This window comes from Bos taurus, chromosome 13 (genome assembly GCF_002263795.3).
Source record: "Bos taurus isolate L1 Dominette 01449 registration number 42190680 breed Hereford chromosome 13, ARS-UCD2.0, whole genome shotgun sequence".
Taxonomy (NCBI): Eukaryota; Metazoa; Chordata; class Mammalia; order Artiodactyla; family Bovidae; genus Bos; species Bos taurus.
The window spans coordinates 48,174,180-48,186,140 of NC_037340.1; the positions used below are offsets into that span (position 1 = coordinate 48,174,180).

Consider the following 11,961-nt stretch of genomic DNA (forward strand, 5'->3'; position numbering starts at 1 on the left):
TAGCATATTCAAAAGCAGAGACGTTACTTTGTCAACAAAGGTCCATCTAGTCAAGGCTATGGTTTTTCCAGTGGTCATGATGGATGTGAGAGTTGGACTGTGAAGAAAGCTGAGTGCTGAAGAATTGATGCTTTTGAACTATGGTGTTGGAGAAGACTCTTGAGAGTCCTTTGGACTGCAAGGAGATCCAACCAGTCCATCCTAAAGGAGATCAGCCCTGGGTTTTCTTTGGATGCTAAAGCTGAAACTCCAGTATTTTGGCCACCTCATGCGAAGAGCTGACTCATTGGAAAAGACTCTGATGCTGGGAGGGATTGGGGGCAGGAGCAAAAGGGGACGACAGAGGATGAGATGGCTGCATGGCATCACCGACTCGATGGACGTGAGTCTGAGTGAACTCCGGGAGTTAGTGATGGACAGGGAGGCCTGGGGTGCTGCGATTCATGGGGTTGCAAAGAGTCAGACACGACTGAGCAACTGAACTGAACTGATAGGCAATTAACAAACAATGTGATAGTTTCAGGTGAACAGTGAAGGGACTTAGCCATACTTCATTTTTTCAACTTAAATTTTTACTTTTATGTGTATTCACAGTTTTGTTCCACTACCTTCTGCCATTTTTCATAGAAGACTCCTTTCCAATAGCACTGTATACACATCACTTTCTTGGGATGAAGACCAACCTTTGATGTGGTTGGTGGTGGTTCATTTCATTTGCCCCCTGATCTCTTCCATTCCACATTATTGTACAGAACCACTTTTTCATCACCTGTCACAATTTGTTTTAAAAATGGAACATTTTCATTATGTTCAAGTAGACAATCACATGCAGAAATACGGTCAAGAAAGGTTTTTTTTTTTTTTTTGCTTAACTTCAGTGGAATCCAAATATCAAAGTAATTTAATAACTAAGCTGGTGCAAATGATTTTCCTTGCTTGATCTGGTTATTTTGAGTATGTCACCCGTCTCTCACATGGTACAACGCTGACTGTTCTCAACAATGTTAATGTCTCAATTTGATTGCTGTCAACTTCAACTGGTCTACCTAACTGTGGCACACAATCCAGCAAATCTCCAGCATGAAATTTTGCAAACCACTTTTGACATGTTCAGTCAATCACAAGACTTTCTCCATACACTGCAAAGATCTTTTTTTGTATTTCGGTTGCATTTTTATCTTTCTTGAAATAATAAAACATAATATGCTGAAAATGTTGCTCTCTTCTTCCCTCTTCAACATTAAAATGTCTACACAAAAATCTACCATTTTTTAAAAAAAACCTGCACCCTGATATGACAGCTGTCACAATACAGTCTAACAAAATTGTTTTGAATGAAGTTAAAGAGAACTAAGCACTACTAGAGCCATCTTACAGGAAAAAAATGAACAAACCTTTTGGCCAACCCAATACTAAAGGGGACCTAATTAAACTTAAAAACTTCTGTGCAGCAAAGGAAACCATCGACAAAACAGAAAGACAATGTACTGAATGGAAGAAAATATTTGCAAATGATATGACTGATAGGGATTAGTGTCCAACATATAGAAACAACACATACAACCCAACATCACAAACACAATCCAATTAAAAAATGGGAATAAGACATGACTAGACAGTTTTCCAAAAAGGACACACAGATGGCCAACAGGGACACGAAAGAATGTTCAACATTGCTAATGATTAGAGAAATGCAAGTTGTAGAATCACAGTGATATATCACCTCACACCTGTCAGAAATGCTACCATCAAAAAACACAACAAATGTTGGCAAGGATGTGGAGTAAAGAGAACCCTCGTACTCTGTTCAGGGGGAATGTAAATTGGTGCAGCCACCACGGAAAACAGTATGCAAGTGTCTCAAAAAACTACCACATAACCCAGCAATTTCAATCCTGGGTGTGGGAATTTATATATAAAGTAAAGTAAGGTCGCTCAGTCGTGCCCAACTCTTTGCGACCTCGTGGACTGTAGCCCACCAGGCTCCTCTGTCCATGGGATTCTCCAGGCAAGAATACTGGAGTGGGTTTCCATTTCCTTCTCCAGAGGAACTTCCCGACCCAGGGATTGAACCCAGGTCTCCTGCATTGCAGGCAGACGCTTTAACCTCCGAGCCACCAGGGAAGACTCAGTTATATATATATATACATACACACATATATATATATAAATGCCCCACTAATTCAAATACACATTAATTCAAATACCCCAATACATACACACACACTGGAATACTACTTAGCCATAAAAAGAATGAAAATTTGCCATTTGTAACAACATGGATGGATTTCAAGAATAAGTAATCAGAGAAAGTGAAATAGTGTATGTTACATATATGTAGAATATAAAAAATGAAATGTGGCCACAACAAAAAAGGAAGATATTAAAAAAACTAATGGTTACCAGTGAGGAGGGGGAAGATAGAGTTAGGGAACTAAGAGGTACAAACTCTCATGCATAAAATAAATAAGCCCCAAGGATGTATTGTACAACATAGGGAATATAACCAATATTTTGTAGTACCTGTAAATGGAATATAACCTTTAAAAATTGTGAATCAATATGTGTACACCTGTAACTCATGTAATATTGTATGTCAAGTATACTTCATTTTTTTTTAATGAAAAAGAATAAGGAAGAAATGAGTAACATAATTATTGAGGTGAATCCAACTGATAAATATCAAAATCTGCACCCTGGAGACAGAGTATACCTTCTTTTCAAATATGCATAGAAGTTGCAAATAAACCTTAAATTCTAAAAAGTAAAAATATTAGCCAATAATCTCTCATCACAAAGCAATAAAGCCATAAATTTTAAATTAATATGTAAATAGCTCTTATGTCTAGAATCAAAACAAAAAATTTGATATATTACTGATGAGCTAACACTAGTCCTGGGAAATTCAGAACATCATTGTAGATTACAGTTGGATGGAGGGTGGGGTGGAGCTATGGGAATCACGTAACAAATGAAGTTAGGCCTAAATCCATCTTACACTGGTGTTGCCAAAATCTTGCCTCTCTGTGCACCAATGCCAAAAAGAAATATGGAGACAAATATGGAGACACAGTTATGGAGGAGAAAGAGCAGCTTTATTGCTTTGCCAGGCAAAGTGGGAACAGTAGGCTGGCATCTCAGGAACTGTGCCCCATTTCCCTGGTGAATAGAGAGAGGTGATATAGTCAGGCAGGGGTATAGGCTTCCCAGGTGGCTCAGTGGTAAAGAATCCACCTGCCAATGCAGGAGACACAGGTGACATGGGTTTGATCCCTGGGTAGGGAAGATCCTGGAGGAGGAAATGGCATCTCACTCCAGTATTCTTGCTGGAAAATCCCATGGACAGAGGAGCCTGGCGAGCTACAGTCCATGGGGTTACAAAGAGTCAGATTCGACTTAGCAACTAAAGAACAACAACAATGAAGTCCCCACTAAAGACCAAAAGGAGAGGGTTGGGGAGCTTCTGGGGTGGTGAACATGGGGAGATTTTTGGGCAATAGTGTGGAAGCTCCAGATCCTTCCACCGTAACTTGCCCTATGCATCTCATCCACCTGGCTGTCCCTGAGTTACATCCTTTTACAATAAATAACTATTCTAGTGAGTAAAGGGTTTCTGAAGTTCTGTGAGGTCCCCTAGCAAATTACTGAAATCCACTGAGGGGATTTGTGGGAATCTCTGATGTACAGCCAATTAGAAGCACAGATAACCTGGGTTTGGGATCTGCATTTGAAGTGGAGGGCAGTTTTACAGGACTGAGCCCTTCACATGTAGAATCTGATACTATCTTCAAGTTGATAGTGTCAGAACTGAGTCAAATTGTAGGACATCCAGCTCATGTCCAGAGATTTGCTTGGTGGTTTGGAAAAATTCCACCCCACACACTGGAATTGGGTCCAGGACCCAAATAGGCTCAGAGCAAGAGAACGCTCTCTAGTTGGTCCAGGCTGCAGTGCAGACATCTTTGTGATGTTGCTGCCCTAAGTTTGTGTGTCAGATTACTCTACAGAGGCTGGTCCAGGCAGGTCCTCATACACCAATCACGACACAGGCTTCCTAGATTGGCATAAAGCCAGGTACTCTTCAGCAAATAACTATACCTCCTTTTCAGAAACAGCTCCAGGCTTTCTACTGAGCCTTCATCTACTGGCCACAGGACGCTAAGAGGTATTCTCTGATCCATAAGTCATAACATTGAGTGGGTGTGGCTGCACCCATCATAAAGTGATATGGAAGAACAGGCCCAAGTTGGTCCCAAAGGCCCAGTATATTTTCAGAAATGTGACTTGCACTCCCAGTGTGTCTGATCCTGTCATACTGCCCTCTCCTTCTGTATCTGGGGCCTTATGTAGGAGTTAGCTGACTGAGAGGGAAACAATTTGAGCCTGGCTTACAGATGGCTCTGCATTAAGTCTGGCACTAGCCAAAAGCGATCTGCTGGCATATTAGGGAATCTAAGGAGAATGCAGTGCTCTGAAGGACACTGAGAAAACAATTTTTTCCCAGTGGGTACAACTGCAAGCATACGTCATATGGATTAGCCAGTCAGGACAGATAAGAAACAAGCTGGTCACACCTGCACTTAACTCACACTCTAATTTCAACTACTGTTCTCATCTCCCTCACGCTCTCTGCTTTAGTCACACTGGTCTCCTTGCTGGTCCTTGTACAAACCAGGCACATTCTTACCAAAGAGCCTTTGCATATGCTGTTTCTTCAATCTGATATGCTTTTCAACCAGAGGGCCACATGGGTTGTCCCCTCAATTCCTTTGGGTCATTATTCAAACATTACCTTCTTAGTGACATCTTCCCTGGACATTCTGTTTAGAATTGCACTCCCCTCAATCCTTTCTTCATTCTGTGTTGAAAATCTAATATACTACATAGTTTATTCATCTTGTTTATGTCTATTTCTTTATCTCACTAGAATGTAAGTCCCATGGGGACAGGGACTTTAAACTATTATCTTCACTTTTAAGCTGTCTGTTCCTATAACAGTATCTGCATTGACAGGCACTCAGTAAATACTTGCTCAATGCATGAAAGTCAGTCTGGGGAAGAGGCTCGTGAAAAAGCTTCTCAGAATATACTCCTGAGTTTGAGAACACCTGTATCCTCATGAATGTGCACCAACGGAGCTTCACAGCTAAACGGATGTCAGCTAGTCTCTTCCTCTAGCCATATGTGACCAGGGGTTGCAGTTAGGCATCTGGTCAACAACATGAGTATCCCTTTAACAAAACTGACCTAGACTTCACCATTGCTGAGGGTCTAACTTGACAGCAGAGCTGCTCATCTGAGACAACACAGCACCAAACTTCAGGGGGATGAGCTTACCACTTGGTGACAGATCAGTTACACTGGACCCCAAAAGGGTAGCAATTTGTTCTCTCTGGAAGTAAGATGAGAGCTTATTTTGGATAGGTCTCTTCTTGCTGCCTTACTTCTTTCAGCAATGCCATATGTGACGTTACTGAACTTATTTACCACCAGGATATCCCACATATTATTTCTCATGAAGGAAGTCATTTTACGACTGAAAGAGTAAGGCAATGGGTTGAAGTTCATAGGTACTGTTTTTACTATGTACCTCATCATCTAAGAGCACCTGGTCTTAGCAAACACTAGGATGAAAAATGGAAAATCTGCTATGCTGCCAGCTAGTTGATCATATCTAGCAAGTCTGGGTACTGTCCTACAGGATAAATTATCTTCTCCAGGCCAGTGGCTTCTTTATGGTGCAGTTTCTCCCACATCCAGAATACATGCATTTAGGAACCAAGGTTAATCTAGGAAGATGAACTCCCCAGGTAAGTAGATGTTCAATATGGTACTGGGGAGGAGTGGAGAAATAGCTCCAGAAAGAGAGCTGGGCCAAAGCAGAAACAATATTCAGTTGTGGATGTGTCTGATGGTGAAAATAAAGTCCAGTGATATAAGATTACTGCATAGGAACTTGGAGTGTTAGGTCCATAAATCAAGGTAAATTGGAGGTGGTCAAGTGGGAGACGGCAAGAGTGAACACTGACATCTCAGGAATCAATGAACTAAAATGGACAGGAATGGGTGAACAATTCAGACGACCATTATATCTACTACTGTGGGCAAGAATCCCTTAGAAGAAATGGAGTAGCCCTCATAGTCAACAAAAGAATCTGAAATGCAATAATGGGGTACAATCTCAAAAACTAAGAATGATCTCAGTTAGTTTCCAAGGCAAATCATTCAGTATCAAAGTAATTCAAGTCTCTGCCCCAACCACTAATGCCAAAGAACCTGAATGGTTCTATGAAGACCTACAAGACCTTCTGGAACTAACACCAAAAAAGGATGTCCTTTTCATCATAGGGGACTGGAATGCAAAAGTGGGAAGTCAAGAGATGCCTGTAGTAACAGGCAAGTTTGGCCTTGGAGTACAAAATGAAGCAGGGCAAAGGCTAACAGAGTTTTGCCAAGAGAACATACTGGTCACAGCAAACACCCTCTTGCAACAACATAAGAGATGACTCTACACGGGGACATCACTAGATGGTTAACACTGGATTCAGATTGGTTATATTCTTTGCAGCCAAAGATGGAGAAGCTCTATACAGTCAGCAAAAACAAGATTGAGAGCTGACTGTGGCTCAGATATGAACTCCTTGCAAAATTCAGACTTAAATTGAAGGTAAGGAAACCCACTAGGCCATTCAGGTCTGAACTAAATCAAATCACTTATGATTCTAGAGTGGAGGTGACAAATTCAAGGGATTAGATCTGGTAGACAGAGTGTCTGAAGAACTATGCACAGAGGTTCATAACATTGTACAGGAGGTGGTGACCAGAACTATCCAAAGAAAAAGAAAGGCAAAAAGGCAAAGTGTTAGTCTGAGGAGGCCTTACAAATAGCTGACAAGAGAGGCCAAAGGCAAAGGAGAAAGGCAAAAATATAGACAACTGAATGCAGAGTTCCAGAGACATAAGAAGGCCTTCTTAAATGAACAATGAAAAGAAATAGAAAAAAAAAAAAAAAACAAAACAGAATGGGAAAGACTGGAGATCTTTTCAAGAAATTGGAGACACCAAGGGAATATTTCATGTAAAGATGTGCACAGTCAAGGACAGGCACGGTAAGGATCTAAGAGAAGCAGAAGAGATTAAGAACACATGGGAAGAAGACACAGAAGAATTATATAAAAAAGGTCTTAATGACATGGATAACCACGATGGTTTGGCCACTCAACTAGAGTCAGAGATCCTGGAGTGTGAAGGCAAGTGGGCCTTGTGGTCAGTCACTTCAGTCATGTCTGACTCCCTGCGACTCCATGGACTATGGCCCACGAGGCTCCTCTGTCCATGGGATTCTCCAGGCAAGAATACTGGAGTGGGTTGCCATTTTCTCCTCCAGTGATAAAGTATGAAGTGAGTGAAGTGAAGTTGCTCAGCTGTGTCCAACTCTTTGCGATCTCATGGACTGTAGCCTACCAGGCTCCTCCGTCCATGGGATTTTCCAGGCAAGAGTACTGGAGTGGGGTGCCATTGCCTTCTCCAAAGTGGGCCTTAGGAAGCATTACTATGAACAAAGCTAGCGGAGGTGATGAAATTCTAGCTTAGTTATTTCAAATCCTAAAAGATGATGCTGGTAAAGTGTAGCACTCAATATGTCAGCAAATTTGGAAAACTCAGCAGTGGCCACAGGACCGGAAAAAGTCAGTTTTCATTCCAATCCCAAAGAAGGGCAATACCAAAGAATGTTCACACTAGTGTACATCTGTAATCATTTCACATGTTAGCAAGGTAATGCTCAAGATCCTTCAACCTAGGCTTCAGCAGTATGTGGACCAAGAACTTACAGGTGTACAAGCTGGGTTTCAAAGAGGCAGAGGAACCAGAGATCAAATTGCCAACATGCATAGGATCATGGAGAAAGCAAGGGAATTCCAGAAAAATATCTACTTTTCATTCGTTGACTGTGCTAAAGCCTTTGACTGTGTGGATCACAACAAACTGTTAAACATTCTTAAAGAGATGGAATACCAGACCACCTTACCTGTCTCCTGAGAAACCTGTATGCAGGTCAAGAAGCAACAGTTACAACCAGTCATGGAACAACAAACGGGCTCAAAATTGGGAAAGGAGTATGTTAAGGCTATACTTTGTCACCTTGCTTATTTAACTTATATGCAGAATACATCATGTGAAATGCTGGGCTGGATGAAGCTCACGCTGGAATCAAGATTGCTGGGAGAAATATCAACAACTTCACATATGCCCAGATGATACCACTCTAATGGCAGAAAGCGAAGAGGAACTAAAAAGCCTCTCAATGAGGGTGAAATAGCAGAGTGAAAAAGCTGGCTTAAAATTCAACATTCAGACAACTAAGATCATGGCAACTGGTTCCATCACTTCATGGCAAATAGAAGGGGAAAAAGTAGAAGCAGAGACAGATTTTTATTTCCTTGGGCTCCAAAATCATTGCAGATGGTGACTGCAGCCATGAAATTCAAAGACGCTTGCTTCTTGGAAGGAAAGCTATGACCAACCTAGACAGCATATTAAAAAGCAGAGACACCACTTTGCCTACAAAGGTCCATATACTCTAAGCTATGGTTTTTCCACTAGTCATATATGGATGTGAGATTTGGACCATAAAGAAGGCTGAGCACCCAAGAATTGATACTTTTGAATTGTGATGCTGGAAAAGATTCTTGAGAGTCCCTTGGACTGCAAAGAGATCAAACCAGTCAATCCTAAAGGAAATCAACCCTGAACATTCACTGGGAGGACGGATGCTGAAGCTGCAATACTTGGCCACTGATGGGAAGAGCCAACTCATTGGAAAAGACCCTGATTCTGGGAAAGACTGAGGGTAGAAGGAGAAGGGGGCAACAGAGGATGAAATCACAATGGACATGATTTTGAGCAAACTCTAAGAGACAGTCAAGGACAAGGGAAGCCTGGCGTAATGCAGTCCATGGGGTTGCAGAGAGTCAGACACAGCTTAGTGACTACACAGCAACAACAGTTTTACAAATAGGCCTCCCTGGTGGCTCAGTGGTAAAGAATTCACCTGTCAATGGAGGAGACTCGGATTCCATCCCTGGGTCAGGAAGATCCCCTGCAAAAGGAAACCCACTCCAGCATTGTTGCCTGGAAAATCCCATAGATAGAGGAGCCCGACAGGCTACAGTCCATGGGGTCACTAAAGAGTTGGACATGACTTAGCAAGTAAACAACAACAACAAATCTTACAAATATCTCCTGGAATGGCTAGCCTCAGGGAGGGTATGTATTAATTTCTTCTCTCCTGTAGCCATTCACATTAGAACAAGGTCCTGAATAAGGCATTTTGGTTTAACATTCAGGCAGAGGGCAGGGTTCCCCAAGTTGACCATTATGTGCGGACAGTATCCTTTTAGTAAACAAAAGCAATGAGGAGGAAAGGTTAAAGTTAAAAAACAGATCCAACATAGAGTCAGTTCTTCTCTGTAACCATTTCCCACTGTCAATGACCATTTCACAATCTTATGGAGAAAGGAGCAATGACTGTTCTAATTGTTTCCTGTTGTGTCTTGTCATATGGATCTCTCTGGGCATGTCTGCCATCAGTGCCAATGTTACAAATATTGCTTCTTGGACTACCCTGGTGGTGCAGTGGAGAGTAATCTGTCTGCCAGTACAGGGGAAATGGGTTCAATCCCTGGTCTAGGAAGATTCCACATGCTGTGAAGCAAGTAAGCCTGTATGCCACAACTACTGAGCCTTTGTGCCCCAACAAGAGAAACCACCATGATGAGAAGCCCTTGCACTGCAATGAAGACCCAGTGCAGCCAAAAAAAAAAAAGCAAATGTTGTTTGTTTTATGCGTATATGGAAGTGTCTCATTTACACCTGCAGAATTAAAAAATATTTACAACTTAAGAGTTATATTTTATTTGGCAGGAATTTTGAGGACTTCAAACCTGGGAGGCAGCATATCAGTTTAAGCAATTTAGCACTTTTCTATGTAAAGGAGAGTGAAAAAGTTGGCTTAAAGCTCAACATTCAGAAAACGAAGATCATGCCATCTGGTCCCATCACTTCATGGGAAATAGATGGGGAAACAGTGGAAACAGTGTCAGACTTTATTTTTTTGAGCTCCAAAATCACTGCAGATGGTGACTGCAGCCATGAAATTAAAAGACGCTTACTCCTTGGAAGAAAAGTTATGACCAACCTAGATAGCATATTCAAAAGCAGAGACATTACTTTGCCAACAAAGGTCCATCTAGTCAAGGCTATGGTTTTTCCTGTGGTCATGTATGGATGTGAGAGTTGGACTGTGAAGAAAGCTGAGTGCTGAAGAATTGATGCTTTTGAACTGTGGTGTTGGAGAAGACTCTTGAGAGTCCCTTGGACTGCAAGGAGATCCAACCAGTCCATTCTGAAGGAAATCAGCCCTGGGATTTCTTTGGAAAGAATGATGCTAAAGCTGAAACTCCAGTACTTTGGCCAGCTCATGCGAAGAGTTGACTCATTGGAAAAGACTCTGATGCTGGGAGGGATTGGGGGCAGGAGGAGAAGGGGATGACAGAGGATGAGATGGCTGGATGGCATCACTGATGGACGTGAGTCTGAGTGAACTCTGGGAGTTGGTGATGGACAGGGAGGCCTGGCGTGCTGCGATCCATAGGGTCGCAAAGAGTCGGACACGACTGAGCGACTGAACTGAACTGAACTAGGGACTAAACAACAACAAACAAGATTAGATAAGAAAAGGATTAGATAAGATCAGATAGACTGATAGTACTGTACAGAGGTTACCTGGTGGCTCAGAGGTTAGAGTGTCTGCCTGGAATGTGGGAGACTGGGGTTAGATCCCTGGATTGGGAAGATCCCCTGGAGAAGGAAATGGCAACCCACTCCAGTACTCTTGCCTGGAGAATTCCATGGAGGGAGGAGCCTGGTAGGCTACAGTCCATGGCGTCGCAAAGAGTCAGACACGACTGAGTGACTTCATTTCACTGTATAGAGGTTGAATAGTGACGTTTTTCGACCCCATAGACTGTAGCCTACCACGCTCCTCCATCCATGGGCTTTTCCAGGCAAGAGTACTGGAGTGGGTTGCCATTTCCTTCTCCAAGAGGTTGAATAATTAAACATTAAACTAGAATTCAGAAAAGTGAGATGAGATAAACATCAAAAGGAGTAGAAATAAAACCTATCAGAGCAAGAAAGGGAAAAAATACATATAAAGAGAAAAGCAAGTAAAATCATGTTTGGGACTTCCTCGATGGTCCAGTGGTTAAGAATCTGCCTTGCAATGCAGGGGCTATGGATGGGTTAGAACCCTGGTAGGGGAACTAAGATCCCACATGCTCTAAGCAACTAAGTCCACGCCTTCTGGAGTCTGTCACAGGACACAACTGGAGTAGCTGGGTGGCAGTGAAAGATTCCACAAAACCAAAGAAGATCCCACATGCCATAATTAAGACTCAACACACACACACACACACACACACACACACACACACACACACACACAGATCATGTTCTCATGGCAACTACTAGAGGCAGAAGCAGTCGGACTGAACTTCATGGAGCACAGAGAAGAAAAAAATCTCCAGACAAGTAGAAAGTCTCCTAAACAAGGACAAGGCGTAAAACGTAAAGGCAATTCACCCATTGGAACGGGTAGGAGACTGAAATACTGCTCACTCCCCCTTGACAGGATTATCCAGAAAGTCTATATATGGTATTTAATTCTAATTCCATTGTTTTTTAATGATCCTTTTTACATTTCTAGTAGATACATTTTCATTTTTTCTCTCAGTATCAGCATTTCAATACCTGTGTAAGAAGCTAAAGATTTCTTTTGATAAATACTCAGATCTACAATGATGTTCAAATTCCTAGAAGTGTTAGTCGCTCAGTCGTGCCCAACTCTTTGGGACCCCATGGACTGCAGCCCACCAGGCTCCTCTGTCCATGGATTTTCCC

General features: G+C 42.1%; 1 long non-coding RNA gene across 2 annotated transcripts in view; it reads right to left on the reverse strand.

The window, feature by feature from the left end:
- The window catches only part of LOC112449307 (uncharacterized), a 34,463-nt gene that overhangs the window by 20,546 nt on the left and 1,956 nt on the right, over positions 1–11,961 (reverse strand). The gene's annotated exons all lie outside the window — the stretch shown is intronic.